Below are 20,780 nucleotides of genomic sequence, written 5' to 3' on the forward strand. Positions count from 1 at the left end.
GAAAGGCCACTGATTTGTTTGAGTTAATTTTATATCCAGCTACATCACTGAAGCTGTTTATCAGGTTTAGGAGATTAGGTTGGAATTTTTGGGGTCACTTATATATACTGTCATATCATCTGCAAATAGATATTTTGATTTCGTCCTTTCCAAATTGCATCCTTTTGATCTATTTTTGTTGTCAAATTGTTCTGGATAGGACTTCAAGTACTATATTGAATAGGTAAGGATAGAGAGGGCACCCTTGTCTTATCCCTCATTTTAGTGGGATTGCTTCAAGGCTCTCTCCATTTAGTTGATGTTGGCTACTGGTTTGTTGTATATTGCTTTTATCATGTTTAGCTATGAGCCTTGAGTTTCTGATCTTTCCAAGACTTTTATCATGCACAGGTGCTGGATTTTGTAAAATGCTTTCTCAGCATCTAAGGAGATGATCATGCGGTTTTTGTCTTTGAGTTTGCTTATTTAGTGGATTACTTAGATGGATTTCTGTATATTGAACCATCCCTGCATTCCTGGGATGAGGCCTACTTGATCATAATGGATGATCATTTTGATGTGTTCTTGGATTTGGTTAGCAAGAATTTTATTGAGTATTTTTGCATCGATATTCATAAGTGAAATTGGTCTGAAGTTCTCTTTCTTTGTTAGGTCTTTGTGTGGTTTAGGTATCAGACTAATTGTGGCTTCATAGAACAAATTGTGTAGTGTACCTTTTATTTCTAGTTTGTGGAAGTTAGAGAATATTTGGATTTAGGTCTTTTATGAAGATATTTTAGAACTCTGTACTAAAGCCATCTGGTCCTGGGTTTTTTCTAGTTAGGAGACTATTAGTGACTATTTCTATTTTTTTTTTAGAGGATTAGGGACTGTTTAGATCATTATTCTTATCCTGTTTTAACTTTGGTACCTGGTATCTGTCTAAAAAATTGTCCGTTTCACCCAGATTTTCCAGTTTTGTTGAGTATAGGCTTTTGTAGTAGGATCTGACTTTTTAAAGATTTCCTCAGGTTCTGTTGTTATGTCTCCCTTTTCATTTCTGATTTTGTTTATTAGTATACTGTCCCTGTGCCCTCTAGTTAGTTTGGGTAAGGTTTTTTTCTATTTTGTTGATTTTCTCAAAGAACTAGCTACTGGTTTTATTGATTCTTTGTAGTGTTCCTTTTGTTTCCACTTGGTTGATTTCAATCCTTAGTTTGCTTTTTTCCTGCCTTCTTTGGTGAATTTGCTTCCTGTTGTTCTAGAGCTTTTAAGTGTGCTGTCAATCTGCTAGTCTATGCTCTGTCCATATTCTTTTTGGAGGCACTCAGTTTTTTGAAAACTCAGATCTATGAGTTTTCCTCTTAGTAATGCTTTCTTTGTGTCTCATAAGTTTCAGTATGTTGTGTCTTCATTTTCGTTAAACTTTAAGAAGCCTTTAATTTCTTTTTTTATTTCTTCCTTGTCCAACTTATCCTTTGGTAGAGTATTGTTCAGCTTCCACATGTATGTTGGCTTTCTATTATTTATGTTTTTAGTGAAGATCAACCTTAGTTCATGGTAATCTGATAGGATGTATGGGAGTATTTCAGTATTGTTGTATCTGTTGAGGCCTGTTTTGTGACCAATGTATAGTCAATTTTGGAGAAGGTACAATGAGTTGCTGAGAAAAAAGTATATCCTTTTGTTTTAGAATAAAATGTTCTATAGATATCAGATAAATCCATTTGTTTCATAATTCTGGTAGTTTCACTGTGTCTGTTTAGTTTATGTTTCCATGATCTGTCCCTTGATGAGAGTAGGGTATTGAAGTCTCCCACTATTATTGTGTATGGTACAATGTATGTTTTGTGCTTTACTAAAATTTCATTAATGAATGTGAATGCCCTTTCATTTGGAGCATAGTCGTTGAGAACTGAGAGTTCCTCTTTGTAGATTTTACCTTTAATGAGTATGAAGTGCCCCGCCTTGTTTTTTTTGTTTGTTTGTTTGTTTTTTACTTTAGGTTGGAAGTCAATTTTATTCGATATTAGAATGGCTACTGCAGCTTGTTTCTTGGGACCATTTTCTTGGAAATTTGTTTTTTAGCCTTTTACACTAGTGTCTGTCTTTTTCCCTGGGGTGGGTTTCCTGTATGCAGCAAAATGTTGGGTTCTGTATACATAGCCAGTCTGATAGCCTGTGGCTGTTTATTGGGGAATTAAATCCATTGATATTAAGAGATTTTAAGGAAAAGTAATTGTTGCTTCCCTTTATTTTTGTTGATAGAGTTGAGATTCTGTTCTTGTGGCTATCTTCTTTTATGTTTGTTGAAGGATTACTTTCTTGCATTTTCTAGGGCTTAGTTTCCTTCTTTGTGTTGGGGTTTTCCCTTTATTATCCTTTGAAGGGCTGGATTCATGGAAAGATATAGTGTGAATTTGGTTTTGTCATGGAATACTTTGGTTTCTCTATCTATGGTAATTGAAAGTTTTACTGGGCATAGTACCCTGGGCTGGCATGTTGTTCTCTTAGGGTCTGTATAATATCTGTCTGCCACATCCACTCCAGTAGTGACCTGAGTGACAGGCCCAAAAGCCTGGACGCAATCCTGAGGCAAAAACTTCAGGGAGACTTAGTCTCCTGGAACCGTGGCATCCTGTATAAGGAATGTTCCAATAATGTCCTTGCTTTAGTTGGTGAACGAATCTGTGGGCTTTCCCTCAGTATTGTTTTATTATAAGTTTCCCCAAGTCAAATACCTAAGCAAAAGTGAACTTTGCTTCCTGGCCTTCACCAATGCCCAAGGTAGACTTTGAGCTGACCATGGGCTTTTAATTCAGTAAGAAAGTTGCCTATTCAGTGACATTCAGACTTCCCTCTAGTATTAAAAGAGAGATAGAGAACGAAATCAGGCATTACTATCTATTACATAGAGTTAGAAATCTCAGGGCAAGCTTAGCAAAGTAAGTTTAGAATTCTTATTATAGTTATGTATGGCAGACTATATTACTTATTAGTAGAAAATCACCACACACAATCATTTAGAATAATAGCCAAGTTACTCCCATATGCAGGAATTTACAATGACCTAGGAAGAAGGAAGGTTGTGGTCTAAGGAAGAACTAGAGTAGATACTTAGAACCATAAAATACATTGACAAAATCATGAAAAAAAATGCAAAAAGCAAAATGCTCCTAACCCAATACATGCAGGAAATGCACAATAACTAAGCCACTTCCATATATAGGAATTTACAATGACCTACAGGGAAGGTGGACTATACAATAGACTAGAATTGGAACTATGGCAAGGGCATGAAGCCCCTCCCACTGGCTTTTAAGATTAAGCTGACCTTAGGTAGGGCTGCTTTTGATCCCAGTTGTTAACATTGATTTTTATCCCAAATGGTTCCAGTTAGCTTTTTATATGCATTCCTCTGTTTTGGGTAAAAGTCACTTATAAGACTGGTGCTCTCTTTGAGACAAATTACATTCAGATAGACACTCTCTCTGGTCTGTGTTTGTTTGTCATCTGCACCAACTCCTTGCTCGCCTGTAACCACCAAAGCCTAAGTTTCACCCGTGGATCGAGGACCCAAGTAAGGTCTGTCTGCAGCATCTGTCCAGGATCTTGGAGTGTTTTCCTCTATCATCCTTTGTAGGGCTTGATTTGTGGAAAGATATTGTGTAAATTTGGTTTTGTAATGGAATATCTTGGTTTCTCTATCTATGGTAATTGAGAGTTTTGCTTGGTATAGTACTCTGAGCTAGCATTTGTGTTCTTTTAGGGTCTGTCTGAGATCTTCCGGGATCTTTTGGCTTTCATAGTCTCTAGTGAGAAGTCTAGTGTAATTCTGATAGGACCTCATGACTGTAAAAAGCTTCTGCATAGACTCCAAAAACATATATGGAATGTATTCACTTATATGATGATATAAGTCAATGATAATGTTAAGTGAATGGTAACAAAGTTACAATTCATAAAACCACAAACCATAGGTACAGATTAAAGGACCAAAGGGACAAAATTATCTTATTAGGAAAGGGAAATAGAATAGATAGATATTAGATGAGGAGGAGGATAAAACTAAAGGATAAAGTCTGGAGGGAGAACAGAGAAGTGGTTGAAGAAGGGGATATAGGGAAAGACAACCAAAATTAAGGGCTACTATGAAAACAATACAATAGAAGCTTCTATGAACAAGATCTGGTTACTTCTAACTGAGTTATAGGCCCAAGATGCACCATATAAATCTCCAAACAACCCAGGCTGCTGCCAAGAAAATTGGTTGCTCTCTAAAAATTGATATCAAGCAAGGCCTCATTGCCAAAGACAACATGTACACAACTCATTGTACACAAAAAAGTTAACCTGGTGTCTACACAGACACTTCAGTCCTATATTTTAGAGATTTCGTTATATAAAGGTACCTTTCACACTCAGAGATCTGAACCAGGAGGGTTGGAGGACTCCAAGAAAACACAGCTTTCTAAATCGACATGATCATAGCACATATGAGTTCACTGGAACTGAAGTAGCATGCATAGGGCTTGTGAAAATCTGTATTAGATCCTCTGTGTATATATTATGGCTTTGATTTTATTGTTTTCATGGGATTCCTATATGTGCAAACAAGTGTATATTTGACTCTTTTGCCTTCTCTTAGGCTCGTTTCCTTCTGATGATTTGTCCTGTGTACTTTGACATGATAGTTTTTTTTTATCTTATTATATTTTAATTTGTCATATTATAGCCAAATGTTATAAAGCAGAGTAAAATGGTCTTTGTGTAGAAAAAACAATGAATAGAACAAAAAGGGAGGGAGAGGAGGAGGAGGAGGAGGAGGAGGAGGAGGAGGAGAAGGAGGAGGAGGAGGAAGAAAAAGAAGAAGACGAAGAAGAAGAAGAAGAAGAAGAAGAAGAAGAAGAAGAAGAAGAAGAAGAAGAAGAAGAAGAAGAAGAGAGAAGAGGAGGAGGAGGAGGAGGAGGAGGAAGAGGAAGAAGAAGAAGAAGAAGAAGAAGAAGAAGAAGAAGAAGAAGAAGAAGAAGAAGAAGAAGAAGAAGAAGAAGAAGAAGAAAAATGTAATTTCATATTTTAAAGTATAATCATTGGTAAATGATATGTTTTTGTACATGCATCAAATATATACAATGCATTAATTTACATGAGTAAGGCATAATAGATTTCAGTGAAAGGTCCTGTGATGACTTTTAAGAGAAAACAAACAAATAAACAAACAGACAAACAAAAAAGTATCATGCTGTCACACTCATGGGGAGCAAGCCTGGACTACAAGTTAAAGGTTGTGAAATTAATGTGTCATTGGGGAAATCATGATTCTGTTCATAGGCACTATTACTTGCATGCTTCATCCCAGAAGAAAAATAGAATGTTCTCCTGTGTTTTTATGTCCCATAATGACCCTAATGACAAGTAGGGTGTCACTGATGGAAGAATTCCTGATCTATCCCTTCAAAATCTGGCTATCCATGCTCAGGTACCATCCAGCCTTAATATTTGGGTGGGGTTGTGCAGCTGTATATATCTCCATCGCTGATGATCTTGGCAGAACCAGCGTGCAACAAAAAACCCAGTTCAAGCCTAAGGGGAAGTAGAGCCACACGCAATCCTGCTGTGACTGCCACTAATAAGGTATGGCCCACAGAGAAAATAAATGGTTCCATCCAAGACTGTGTGGTAAGCCAATTATTTTAGTGGGGTAACTTACAGAAACATGGCTGATGGTTTACATATATGAAATTGAATGACTCTGAGGCAGCTACATCATTGAAGTTTACTCCAGCAAGCTGGCAACTCATAAAATTTGCATCCCTGGAACTCCATGGTCAACTTTCAGATGACTCCATTAAGAACTTCCTATCCTTAACAATTATATAATGTTTATGGAACCTTGGGCACCCTGTACAATTCTCAGTTTGTTTACCCTCACTAAGTTTCCTTAGCTGATGCTCTTAAGAGTGCCTATCCTCCTTTTAGGAATGAGAATATCAGTTTGGAAGACAAGGCTATGCAACACCAACGGTGTGTTGAATTATTCTACCAATCTTGAAATCTAGTCTCCAAAGTCTTCCTATAGTTTGCTTGAAATAGTTTGAAATACATGTGTACCCAGTAAAATATAATAATTTTGTATGGCTTTTTCTCCCCAGTGGTCTACTAAAAGTGTTTTCTTTCTTTCTTTCTTTCTTTCTTTCTTTCTTTCTTTCTTTCTTTCTTTCTTTCTTTCTTTCTTTCTTTCTTTCTTTCTTCCTTCCTCTCTCTCTCTCTCTCTCTCTCTCTCTCTCTCTCTCTCTCTCTCTCTCTCTCTCTTTCTCTCTCTCTTTCTTTTGTCTTCTCTTACCTTTTCTTTTTCTTTTTTTTCTTTTTTTTTTTTTTTTGACTAAGTTTTTCTATGTTGTCTTGACTGTTCTAGAACTCACTCCATAGAGCTGCTTGGAATGAAACTAGAAGTCTGCCTGAATTTGCAACCAAAGTGATGGGATTAAAGGCATGTACCACCACAGAATAGTTACAAGTACAGACCTTAAACTTAATCACTTCCCAGGGCACAGTGAAGAGGGTAATATCACCAGGAAAGTCATAGACATTTATGTCTTAGAGTAGCAAATCATTCCAAAGGATATCAGCAACAGGATGTTTCATTTCTTAGCAGCAGGAGATGACACCAGACTTTTTTATATTAACCAATACTTTAGCAAGCCTACTTAACAATTGCCACATATAATTCACATCACAGTCACTTTCTATTCCAAAATAATCTTGAATTTTTGTTGTTATTTTCAAGATACCATAAATTGAACATGATCTATCAAATATGAACTCAATGGTAATATTTCAACCTTATGATCTCTGAATAAATAAAAAGGTTGTTGGAAGTAGCTAAGGAATGCATTAGAAAAAACAGTTCAGTCTCTTATTTTTTGCCAGCAGAATTTGAATAAAATTGAGGCATAGTACAGTTTATGTCTCTATCTCTCTATCTTGGTGAAAAAGTTTGTATGGTTTTCTCCATGATATGTAAGTTAAGGTTTTTCTAAATAAGACTGTAATAAAAGTCTCAGGTGGGTTAAATATGCAGGATCTTGACCTTATCTTCCATTCTATGTACTTGTCAAGGACTTCCAAAGTGAATAATAAATAGATAGCAAGGCAAAATGTTCTGAACAGGGTTAAGTGTCTGATGCAGGTTAATGTGAAGCCATTTGGGAGGGTGAAGGGGCTCCTGAAAAGTATGGCAGTAATATGAGAATGCAACACTGAGTATAGAAACACTATAGCTTTCTGCACTTTTTGTCATACTATAGTTCATCTTTGAGGAGTGCATTAAAGTTAATTTAAAATGTAGATGACAGATAAGCTAATGAGTGTCTGACACCAAACCTACCTTGTCCTTTAAACTCTTCCAACCATATCACTACTGAGCAAACAGAACAAAAATTATATTTGTAATAGTCCAATGTGAGATTCATTGCTCTCTAAACTTTAACATTGTCATTCTTAGCCTTTTACTATTAAATTGTTCTAACAAAGTGTTATTGAATTTTTCACTGTAGGGAGAGTGCTTTTGCAATATACTGTGACAATACAACAAAGACTACTATGAAAGATTAAATCCAAATATTTGTTCTTCTATTTAGGTTACATGAGGGCTATAGATCACCGAAGGCTTGAAAACAAGAAAGAGTTCTCCCAGAGACTGAATACCTAGCAGTTGAAAGTATGATTTCAATTTTCCTTGTGTAAGTTTGCCTTTTAAAGGAACAAACTCATGAAATAGAATGATATATGGAAGACATTTACAGAAGGTTCATTCAGATAAGGATTGGTAGATAGGAACAAAGTGGAGACAGCATTTGATCCTTTTAACCAATGCAGAAAAGCATGTGAAAAATCCTCAAAGTTATTCATATTGAAATTTAACAATTTCTGACACCAACAAGTCAGTAGTATAAGAAATGTATCCCCCTCTTAATTAAGACTCTTCCCTGATACAATATATCTCTGTCATAGTCAGAAGAAGAGGGGGCCAGTAGATAGAAGATAACTAGTGAAAACTCGAGAAAGGGGACTAACAAAAAAGGGTTATGGGTTAAAGAAGGGGAGTAGAGAGAGATGAATAAGAATAAAATATGTAGGCCGGGCATGGTGGCACACGCATTTAATCCCAGCACTCGAACTCAGGAAGCAGAGGCAGGCAGATTTCTGAGTTTGAGGTCAGCCTGGTCTACAAAGTGAGTTCCAGGACAGCCAGGGCTATACAGAGAAACCCTGTCTCAGAAAAAAAAAAAAAAAAAAAAAAAAAAAAAGAATAAAATATGTTTTGAAAATGGCACTAAAAAAAAAAAAAGAAAGAAAACCACCTTAACATAATAAAAAAAAATCAGTCCAGAGGACTGGAGGGAAAAAAGAATCATGCACTATATGTGCAAAAAAATCACTAAAAAACCGATTTATCCTGCATGTTAACTTAAAAATACATCTTGAGGGGGCTGGTGAGATGGCTCAGTGGATAAGAGCACCCGACTGCTCTTCCAAAGGTCCAGAGTTCAAGTCCCAGCAACCACATGGTGGCTCACAACCATCCGTAACGAGATCTGGCACCCTCTTATGGAGTGTCTGAAGACAGCTACAGTGTACTTACATATAATAAATAAATAAATCTTAAAAAAAAAATACATCTTGATATGTAAAAGTAAAGATATATAACAAATAGGTACAGAGTTCTATCAGACCTTCCTAGAAGATCTAATTCCAGCTCTTCTCTAACTATTCCACAAAATAGAATCAGAAGTTTTTCTACCCAACTCATTCTATGAAGCAAAAATTACTCTGATACCTATACTACATAAAGACCCAACAAAGATACATACCAATTTCCCAACTTCAGACCAGTTTCCATTATGAATATCGATGCAAAAATACTAAATTAAATTTTCGCTAACCAAATCCAAGAACACATCAAAACAATCATCCATCCTGAACAAGTAGGTTTCATTCCAGGAATGCAGGGATGTTTTAATATATGGAAATTCATCAATGTAATAGTAATCCACTATATAAACAAACTCAAGGACAAAAAACATATGATCTTGTCTGGTATAATTCTAATAGGCCTGCCTTTATATATTACTTGACCTTTTTCCCTTTCTGCTTTTAATATTCTATCTTTATTTAGTGAATTTATTGTTCTGATTATTATGTGTCAAGAGGAATTTCTTTTCTGGTCCAGTCTATTTGGACTTCTGTAGGCTTCTTGTACGTTCATGGGCATCTCTTTCTTTAGGTTTGGGAAGTTTTTTTCTATAATTTTGTTGAAGACATTTACTGGCCCTTTGAGTTGAAAATCTTCATTTTCATCTACTCCTATTATCCAAAGGTTTGGTCTTCTCATTGTGTCCTGGATTTCCTGGATGTTTTGAGTTAGGATCTTTTTGCATTTTTCATTTTCTTTGATGTTGTTCCCATGTTCTCTATGGAATCTTCTGCACCTGAGATTCTCTTTTCCATCTCTTTATTCTGTTCCTGAGTTACTACACCTGTACCAGAGTCTTTCCTTGTACCCCTCGCATACCCATCTCTTGAGAATAGACATTGTTTAGATCTGGAAATCCCCTACTTCCCCCCCCTTCTCCTTTCTCCCCTGAGGGTCTATAAAAACTGGGACCTCTTTCCCCTCGAGGTCGACTCCTCTACTCCTGCATGGGATATGAGCTCTGGCTTTCTCCGAATAAAGCCTCATGTGGTTTGCATCAAGCTCAGTCTATCTTGAGTTCTTGGGTGTCTGCTATTGTCCTGAGGCCTGAGAGAGGGGCTCCTCTCGGAGTCTTTCATTTGCCTCACCGGCAGTAATTCAGGGGATAGCTTACACCACAGCAATGAAAGGGGAGAGATTCGGTGCCTATGTCAGAAATACTTATGGAATTACATGTTTCGGTTGTAAAAAACTGGGGCACCTGAGAAAGGATTGTAAAAATTTCTCGGGAGACAAGAAGAGCATTCCTTCGGGTCCCTGCCCGCATTGTGGCAAAGGAAAGCACTGGAGAATGATTGCAAATAAAGTCCCATAAAGATGGGACTCGGCTCACTAAAGGAGAAGGTAAGACAAAAAACTATAGGGGCAGTCTCTTAGCCCCATTCAGGAACTGTGGACCTCATTATAGGACACAGCCCCAGTTATAAGAAAAACTTCAAGTTGTGGATTTTGATACTTTAGATAAAATTAAAAGTTATGGTTAAAGCATTAAAAAGAGATTTCATAAAGGTTGAAATATATCTCAATTCTTACTGTTACCTTATTTACAACTCCCCAATCCTACATTGTGCCAAAAAAAAAAAAAAATGTAGATTAGGTTTTATTGGAAGTTAGGAAATCATTTCCTAAAACATATATAATTCATTTTGTTGATGGTGTTTTTGTTGGTTGCAGAAAGTAGAGAGAGTTTTGCAGATGGCTGTAAAATATTTGACTAAGTGGGCTGATGATGGCTTCAAAAAAGATTCAGCATGGTAAACTTTTAGGCTATTTCAAACATTTAGTGGATAGAGATTGTGTGTTTTCTCAAAAAATTGCCCTCAAATTAAATCAATTAGAAGTTTTGGATACTTGCCAGAAGCTGTTAGAAAATTTTGGGTTTAAATCCTGGTTTGACAAGCTGCCTCTTACAAGCAGGAAAGGAAAGGAAGGGATAGAGGAAAATGGATTTTAGAACACTCCCAGGGACAGAGAGAAATCAGAGGATGCCCTGTTTTATTCTCTCTGGCCCCTACAGGAGAAGTTCTCTACCCTCTTTGGATTGTCTATGTTTGGTACACCAATCTGTCCACGTGGCAGTTCATATATGTTTTTGTTTCATTGTCTGAATGATTGTTTCGTTGTCTAAATGATTGACTGGTTTATGTTTCATGTTGAAAAGAAAAGGAAAAATAAACGCTTAAAACTTTACTTGCTGATTCACTCTCAGTTTGCACAATGGAGGCTGAGAGAGGCCCCTCACTTTAGCCAAAAATCAAGCACAGCAGGAGAAGCCCTGCTGAAAAACTGTTTTTTTTTTTTTTTGTTTTTTTTTTTTTTTTAAAAAGGAGTCTGCAACCTCTTGGTTCTAAGGCAAATAAGCTGATAGTTTTTTTCCTAGAAAATTCTCTGCAATCGTGATTATTACGTTTATCAACTGACAAAGTCTTTTTATCTTGAAATTATAGCTAGGAAAAGTAAAATTCTTTGGTATGAATTTATAAGATTCGGGTAGCCGCTTCATTTGGTTTTTGACTGGAGTATTAGCTTATAAGTTATTGGGTATGATTAAAAGGGTGTAACATTCGTAACAAGAAAGTAGCTTTATATTGGTAACTCAGGGTTGGAGTCCAACATGTGGCATAAAGCAGTCCAGAAAACTAGGCCTCTAGGAATACTTCTAATTGAGATAATATTTTATGTAATTCTTATCCTAGAAACTAGACTTATAAGAGATATTATTCAGAACAATGTCTCTTTAATAAAGCATTGAATTTTGCACTGTCATACATTCATATACAAATTGGCAACCAAACTTCGTAATGTGTAAGTGATGTTTTTAGCTCATTTCAGCCATCCAGCCATACAAAGAAAGGCAGATTTATCTAGATATGTTTGTTTTTGTACATAAATTAGACCCTCAGACAATCAGTCTTGGCTATGGTTGCTGCCTGGCAGAAGACTACAGTACAAGCAATTTGTTCACAGCACTAAAGTTATAAAGAACCTTTTAACTATAAGTCGTCTTAAGGAAGTCTGTCCAAAATTAGAAGTATAGACAGACAGTCAAATTGTTTCCCTAGAATCTGTCCTCATTGCAGGAGGGCCAAAATACTCAGATTAAAAAATATACACATTTGAGCATATACAAAGCCCAGAGCAGCCTCAGGGGAGCTTGTATAATGTTTCTTGTGTTTTGCAAACCGCGCCTAAGGAAGTTCTTGAAACTTCACCTCTCCCTGTCTTCAGGGGGATTTCTTTTTAGCTAAACATGATTTTTTTTTTCAGATCTACCCAGGTGTTGTTCATAATAAAGTTTAAATTCAAAATGTATAAAAGATCAATCTGGCTGTAGAACTTATATAAGGCATTACAAGATAGCTTGCCTACTTCATATAAAGTTATTATAGATTTAAGAGTTTGTTTTTTCCTTTGCATCCAGAAAATTGTAAAGAGTTTTTCTTCTAGTGAACTGGTGATCACTGGAAAAATTTGCCTCTACGTATGGCTAAGATGGCTTTACATTATGTAAGAAAATTTTTTATTATCTCTGCTTCAATATAAGAAGCTAAGAGTTTGAATCTTTTAGTGTATATTGTTTCCTAAGTGGAAAGTATTTTATTAGCCAATGCCTCTAAAGGGAAGTTTACTTCAAATGTTTGCTTTCACACAATGAGCTTTAAAGTTTTGGGAGTAAGTGTTGCTCCAAAATAGATTCAGATACAATGTCTTTTTAATATTTAGGGTTTTAGTTATCCTAGAAAAATTGTAGTACAAGAAAAATTTTAAAAAATGATGATTTGCTTATTACAAATAATTTTCGAAAGCTTCCAGGAGATGTTAATTGGCTAAGACCACACCTTAAACTCAGCACAGGAGGACTTAAGCCTTTGTTAGGTGCTATCAAGTGAGATTCAAATTAACTGGTGAGAAAAAAAAAAAAAAAGCTTTGTGGAAAGTAGAGGAAGTTTTGATCAGTTGTTATCAATTAAAATCAAGGGTAATCAAATATTGGGTGCTTATTTTGGCAAAGAGAACATTAATGTAGAATCATGTAAAGTTTTAACATCCTATTGCTGAGTGAGTGCCTTATAATATTCTACAACCAGGCATATATATGCCTAGGTAAAGAGAAAAGATCCATTTATTGGCACATGGCATGATTCTGTTCAGGTACTTAAAATGGGGTAGAGGGGGAATGTTTTTGATTTTTCCACAGAACGCTACAGGAGCATGCTAGCTTCCAGAATGATTCCTGTGACAGGCTGACCTATGAGTTCCTGAGTGCCCTGACAGTGGTGACAGGAAAGCTGTATTGAGCACACAGAGGAGGAGGAATCGGGGAGAGCAGACACTTTCAAGCAAAATAAAGAAACTCTTCCTATATCTACTACAGATTACCGCAAGAGAACCGACCTGGTGCCAACTTAAAATAAAAACAACAAAAAAAGCTGACTCGTGAGGCAGAGGGACTGGTACAGAGAACAGACAAGATGTTTTTGTCAGAGACAATGTTTTTGGCCATTCAGGCCAACTCTCCACTAGCTGTGAGAGCTTGTGTGCCTTACCTGTATGCTATATTATTGGGAAGTTTTGATAGAGTTAAGATCACCAATCTTGGCAAGTCTTTTCATATTCATTGTAATACTTGTCAATCAACTAATTGTGTAGATCCTAATTTAGATAAGCAATCTGCTATTATGATGTTGTTAAAAAGACCTGCTTACGTTTTGCTGCCTGTAGAGTTAGGAAATAATGCTTGGATTGAGAATTCGGGATTGCAAACTTTGAAAAAGTTAAATGAACTTATTAGACCAAAAGAGATTTGTTACAGCTCTAATTTTAGGAATTACTGCTTTAATTGCAATTTTAACTTCTGTTACAATATCTACCACATCTTTAGTTCAGCAACTACATACCTCTCATTTTCTTATAGATAAACTGGAGGCAAAGGTTAATGCTTTATTTTTTTTTAAAAAAAGTTAGATTTAGCAATAGATTGAGACAGAGTATAGAAAATATTAAGGCTAGGTTAAAAGAAATCTCAGATATTAGCAGAAGTCATTTGGATACTTGGAACATTGATGAATTGGCCAGAGATTTAAAGAATGACCTAAGTGCATTGAATCCCTTGGATTAGGTTCAATGTATAATCTTGCTTGCTATTATTATTGGCATTATTTTATTAGTAATCATTGTGTTTCCACTCGTCTTTAGAGTTCTTCTGAGATCTGTAGCTACCACGAGGCAGGACATTCTGGAACTTCGTCTAAAAAATAAAAAACAGGTGGAACTGCTACATCCACTCCAGTAGTGACAAGCACAACAGGCCCCAAAAACATGGGCTCTGTCCCGAGGCGAAAAGTTCACGGAAACTTAGTCTACTGGAAACGTGGCATCCTGTATAAAGAATGTTCCAATGTCCTTGCTTTAGTTGGTAAACGGATCTGTGTGCTTTTCCTTAATATTGCTGTATTACAAGTACTCCTAAGGATTGATATTTTGACATATAGCTAAATTACATTCTAGGCAGTCCCTGATCTGACCTTGGGCATGGATAGCTAAGTCACTGCCCTACACAGAAATTTACCGTTATCTAGGAGGAAGGAAGTTTGTGACCTAAGAAGGAACCAGAGTAGATACTTAGAACTATAGATAGCTGAGTTACACCCAAACACAAGTATTTACAATGGCCTAGGGGGAAGGTGGACTGTACAATAGACTAGAGTAGGAACTATGGCAAGGGCACGAAGCCCTTGCACTTGACTTCTAAGTTTAAGTGGACATTAAGTAGAGCTATTTTTGATCCCAGTTGTTAACATTGAGTTTTACCCCAGTTGGTTCCTGCCAGTTCTTCCATGTTTGCATTCCTCTGCTTTGTGTAAGAATCCAGTAACCTCTTTGTACCTTGCTAGTATGTCACCCAACTTCCCTATTTCCTTCTGTATAAAAAGTTTGATGCTCGATTTGACAAATTACATTCAGATCCACTCTGCCTTGTGTTGAGTTTGCTGTCAATTCCCACCAACTCTTTGCCCACTTGTGACCAGAGACCTGTTCCACGCAGACAAGGGACCAAGAGGGTCTGTGGCAGGAATCACCATGCCTGACCTAAAGCTGTACTACAGAGCAATTGTGATAAAAACTGCATGGTACTAGTATAGCGTCAGACAAGTAGACCAATGGAATAGAATTGAAGACCCAGAAAGGAACTCACACACTTATGGTCACTTGATCTTTGAAAAGGGAGCTAAAACCATCCAGTGGAAAAAAGACAGCATTTTCAACAAATGATGCTGGCACAGCTTGCAGTTATCATGTAGAAGAATGTAAATTGATCCACTCTTATCTCCTTGTACTAAGGTCAAACCTAAGTGGATCAAGAAACTAAAAAAAAAAAAAAAAAAAAAACAGAAAGTGGGGAAAAGCCTCAAAGATATGGGCACAGGGGAAAAAATTCCTGAATAGAACAGCAATGGCTTGTGCTGTAAGATCAAGAATCTACAGATGAGAACTCATAAAATTGCAAAGCTTAGTAAGGCAAAAGACATTGTCAATAAGACAAAAAGGTCACCAACAGATTTGGAAAGGATCTTTACCAATCCTAAATCAGATAGGGGACTAATATCCAATATATATATAAAGAACTCAAGAAGGTGGACCCCAAAAAATTAAATAACCCCATTAAAAATGGCTAAGAAGCACCTGAAAAATGTTCAGCACCCTTAATCATCAGGGAAATGCAAATCAAAACAACCCTGAGATTCCACCTCACATCAGTCAGAATGGCTAAGATCAAAAATTCAAGTGACAGCAGATGCTGGCCAGGCTGTGTAGAATGAGGAACACTCCTGCATTGTTGTTGGGATTGCAAGCTTGTACAACCACTCTGGAAATCAGTCTGGTGGTTCCTCAGAAAATTGGACATAGTACTACCAGAGGATCCTGCAATACCTCTCCTGGGCATATATTCAGAAGATGTTCCAACTGGTAATAAGGACACATGCTCCACTATGTTCATAGCAGCCTTATTTATAATAGCCAGAAGCTGGAAAGAACCCAGATGTCCCTCATCAGAGGAATGGATACAGAAATTGTGGTACTTTTACACAATGGAGTACTACTCAGCTATTAAAAACAATGAATTTATGAAATTCTTGGGCAAATGGATGGACCTGGATGGTATCATCCCGAGTGAGGTAACCCAATCACAAAAGAACTCAAATGATTTATACTCACGATATGTGGATATTAGCCCAGAAACTTAGAATACCCAAGATACAAAATACAATTTGCAAAACACATGCAACTCAAGAAGAACAAAGACAAAAAATGTGTGGACAATTTGCCCCTTCTTAGAATTAGGGACAAAACTCTCATGGAAGTAGTTACAGAGACAAAGTTTGAAGCTGAGGATGGAACATCTAGAGACTGCCACACCTGGGGATCCATCCCATAATCAGCCTCCAAACGCTGACACCATTGCATATGCCAGCAAGAATTTGCTGAAAGGACCCTGATATAGCTGTGAGGCTATGCAGGTGCCTGCCAAACACAGAAGTGGATGCTAACAGTCAGCTATTGGATGGAACACAGGGCCCCCAATGGAGGAGCAAGAGAAAGTGCCCAAGGAGCTAAAGGGGTCTGCAACCCTATAGGTGGAACAACAATATGAAATAACCAGTACCCCTGGAGCTTGTGTCTCTAGCTGCATATGTAGCAGAAGATGGCCTTGTAGGCCATCATTGGGAAGAGAGCACCCTTTGTCTTGCAAACTTTATATGCCTCAGTACCAGGGAACAACAGGGCCAAGAAGTGGGAGTGGGTGGGAAGGAGAGTGGGGGTGGAAGGTATGGGGGACTTTTGGGATAGCATTTGAAATGTAAATGAAGAAAATACCTAATAAAAAAAGATGTATAACAAATCCATATAAAATCATATTCAAAAGATGAAGGGCTGAACTTTCTCCATTCGTTCAGTAACAGAACATGGATTCTAGTCTTACTACATTTGTTAAATGTATTCATGGAAGTACAATACAAATTAAAGAAGCAAGAGGTGAAATACAACCAAAGAAAGGACTAAAAGTTAAATTATCTGTTTTTCCAGACATTGTCTTCTCTGTAGGAAACCCTCATCAGTATATAAAACTATTAAAACTACTAGTAAATTCAGCAAAGGAACAAGATACAAAATTAACACACAAATATCAGATTTCTGATAATATAAAATTCCAAAAAGGAAACTGACATCACGATTTCTTAACAATGTCACAAAAAAAGAATAAAACAATAAACAATTTAAGAATAAAGTCAAATGCTTATGCACCAAACAAAAATATAATGCAAAAAGAAATAAAAGAAGAAAACATACAACCCTAACTGATCCACAGTAAACAATTTCCTAATAAACACTGCAGTGGCATTATTTTTACAAATAAAAAGATCCATTTTATAATTTGTATGGAATGCCAAGGAACCTGCCACCCAAAGTAATTTTGAAAACAATATGCCACACACCTCCTGATTTGTAAATCTGTCACAAAGCCAGAGTAAGTAAAAGTATGTTGCTGGCATCATATGTTGCTGGTATGTTGCTGGCAAGCGGACTGGGGCTTAAGTGATTAGAGTGACTATGCTCCAACTGACCTTGACAAGGACACCCCATTAGCTACTATTTCATCACCATGAAAATATTACTCATGACCTAGTTTGCATCTCTGCTGCTATGATATAACATTGGCCAAAAACAATTTGAAGAAATAGTTTATTTGACTTATTAGAAGGAAAGCAAGGCATAAACTCAAAGCAGGAACCAGCAGGCAGAGAATAAGGAGGAACATTGCTTACAGGCTTGCTCCCAGGCAAATATTTATCTTCCTTTTTTTTTTTAAATAATATTTGTTTTACTTTTTGTGACTATAGTATAATTTCTTTCTTTCCTTTCTTTTCCATTTCTTCCCTCCAAAACTTCCCATATACCCCTCCTTGCTTACTTTTAAGTTCATAACCTCTTTATATCATTACTTCTTGTTACATGCATATATATATATATATATATATATATATATATATATATATATATACACCCAAATAACCTTTATTGTCTATCCCAGACCCACTTACCTAGGAATGGTACTTCTCACATTAGACTGGATCCTTCAATATTACTTAATACTTATGAAAATGTCCCTCAGACATGTTCATGAGCCAATCTGACGGAGTCAGCAATTTAACTGAGAATCCCTCCTGGTGTCTCAGGTTAACAAACAAGATTGGCCAACACCCCTGACAACACAACTTAAGAGCAGAAAGATTGATTTTTCTTTATAAATTGTGAGTACAGTTCATAATAGCAGAGAAAAAGTGAAAGATATATGTCACAGCTTGCTGACATCTCACTAGACCAAAAGGCAGTATTAATACAGGAAGTAAAGTCAGGAAGTATTTCTTAAAGCCTACCACAATGAGCATCCTTGGGCTAAACTTCAGATCTTAGACGTTTCACAACCCAGCAATTTAATAGAGGAGCCATAAGGGGTTTTGCATTCAAACCATTTATAACTGTTGTGATGTCAATTTTGTTAGAAATTCTGTTTGTCCAAGTGCAGAAGAATATTGTTTTACATTAATTTTGAAATCCAGAAGTATAAGCATTATATACTTTTCCCTTTTGGTTTAGATGATTTTGACTATTATTTTTCCCTTCAATAAGTATACATGAGTATTTTATAATTTGTGAGATATTAATTGAACTCTAGTGGAATAAAGTAAGGTAATTAATAAGTTTCTTGTAATTAATTGGCCTAACAGTTCTCTCTTTCACCAACTCTCCATCACTGTCATTTGTTCTTCAGAAACTCCTAAATTAGCATTCTTCAGCTGCTTATTGATTTACAGATAGATAATGCAGAGAGGATTAAAGGGATCCTTTATGTAGATATTGGACAAAAGAGACAATGTATTTCAGCTACCTACTACTAGCCATAGGAAATGACTCCTTACCCTGTTTCAGTTAAAACAAATGTTAGCAGGGAATAATAGAACTTCTGTGAAACAAACTACTGTTTCTCTTTCTTTTTTTGTTAGATATTTTCTTTATTTACATTTCAAATGTTATCCCCCTTCCTGGTTTCCCCTCCAAAACCACCCTATCCCACCCCCCTTCTCCCTACTAATGAACCCACCCACTCCCACTTCCCTTTCTTGGCATTCCCCTACACTGAGGCATCCAGCCTTCTCAGGACCAAGGGCCTCTCCTCCCATTGATGTCCAATAAGGCCATTCTCTGCTACATATGCAGCTGGAGCCATGGATCCCTCCATGTGTACTCTTTGGTTGGTGGTTTAGCACAAGAATAAGGAAGACCAATGTATGAATACTTCAGTCCTTTTTAGAAGGGGGAACAAAATACCCATGGAAGGAGATACAGAGACAAAGTATGGAGCAGAGACTAAAGGAAAGACTATTCAGGGACTGCCCAACTGAATCCATCCCATATATAGTCACCAAAACCAGACACTATTGTGGATGCCAACAAGTGCTTGCTGACAGAAACCTGATATTGCTGTTTCCTGAGAGTCTCTGCCAGTGCCTGACAAATACAAAAGTGAACGCTCTTAGCCAACCATTGGACTGAGCACAAGGTCCCCAGTGGAGGAGCTAGAGAAAGGACCAAAGGAGCTAGCTGAAGGAGCTTGCAGCCCCATAGGAGGAACAACAGTGTGAACCAAGCAATACTCCCAGAGTTCCCAGGGACTAAACCACCAAACAAAGGATTTTGTCTTTTATAGAAGTGGTATTGTGGCTTAGTCTGGTTTGTGGTATTTGGGAGAATATACCTGAATGACATGTAACCTTTAATTCAGGTCAATCATTGTTAGTTTTCTTCTACTACCTTGTTTACTTCAATTATTTTTATTTGTCAGGTTCTGCAGTATTCAGGATGGGTATTATACACATGTCAAATTCATCTTTAAATGAATTATAGTTTGTTAAGTTTCATTTGTGATTGCTTGTTGCTAGCTTTGGAAAGATAATTATCTTAAGATCCTGTTTTGTTTTTTGTTTTTTTTTTTCCCAAAGTCTTGGAAGTTTGTGCATTTTCCATCTGTTGTAGACTTCCTAGAATTTTCTCTGTACAGAGTCATAAAACCTGCAAATGCATCAGTTCTGCTTGCTCCTTTATAAATAGCATATTCTGTGCCAACATTCTGAATTGCTATCCCAGCTGGAACACCCAGAGGAGAGTTTTGACAAAGTGGGGCTCATGATGATTACCAACTTATTTCAGTTTTAAATAGATGTTTGCTGTAGTTAGTAGACCGTGTTCAGTACAGCCCTGTATCAAAAACATTGTTCTTATTTTGCTGACAGTGTTTCCTATAGATGAATTTTATCACACATTTTGTTTTGCCTTTATTGGAATTGCTATGAGAGATTTCTCCTTCTCCTTCATTCTGAGTTCTTGTTTATATTGCAATTTACATGCAAAAAAAGAGTGGATCCATGTGTTTGAGGTCTTTTAATTGGCAAGTTTCACATCAATCCTATTCTTTCAGCAGTAAAGTATCAAATTTTACTTATTTAAAATATCAATCATCTACAACCTCTAAGATATTTTTATTCCAGAGTTAAGTGAATCAATCATACCTCTTCTCTAGAAAACAAAAGGAAAGGAATCAAACACTGCTCTCTTAGTAAGCAAGCGCACAAGAACAGTTTAGCCAGCCTTGACATTGAGCCCATGATTTAGGATTATTTAAGTGGATTATAAAAAAAAACAATAGTTAACAGTTTGTAAAATGTTCCTTATTTTGAACTAGCAAAGAACTATTGATTTCAGACCCTGTGTGACTCCTAAAGTGTGTTAGTAAAAAAAGATATGATGACTCTAAATCAGCACTGTTCACCACCGTCATAACTTTGCAGGGGAAGTCTATCAGCAAAGCATAAATTAAATCTCCATGCTGAGAAGAAATCTATAGAAAGCACGCTCCTTGAGTCGATATATTTCAATGAGGTTGATATGGTGTCTTCAGTAATGGAATATAATGAATGGTAGACTG

The 20,780-nt window shown here is 36.7% G+C and overlaps 1 protein-coding gene across 17 annotated transcripts in view; it reads right to left on the reverse strand.

Annotated features, from left to right (window-relative positions):
- Window positions 1–20,780, reverse strand: part of Sntg1 (syntrophin gamma 1) — an 878,005-nt gene that overhangs the window by 358,622 nt on the left and 498,603 nt on the right. The gene's annotated exons all lie outside the window — the stretch shown is intronic.

This window comes from Mus caroli, unplaced genomic scaffold (genome assembly GCF_978045245.1).
Source record: "Mus caroli unplaced genomic scaffold, Mus_caroli_1 scaffold_1, whole genome shotgun sequence".
NCBI classification, from domain to species: Eukaryota; Metazoa; Chordata; class Mammalia; order Rodentia; family Muridae; genus Mus; species Mus caroli.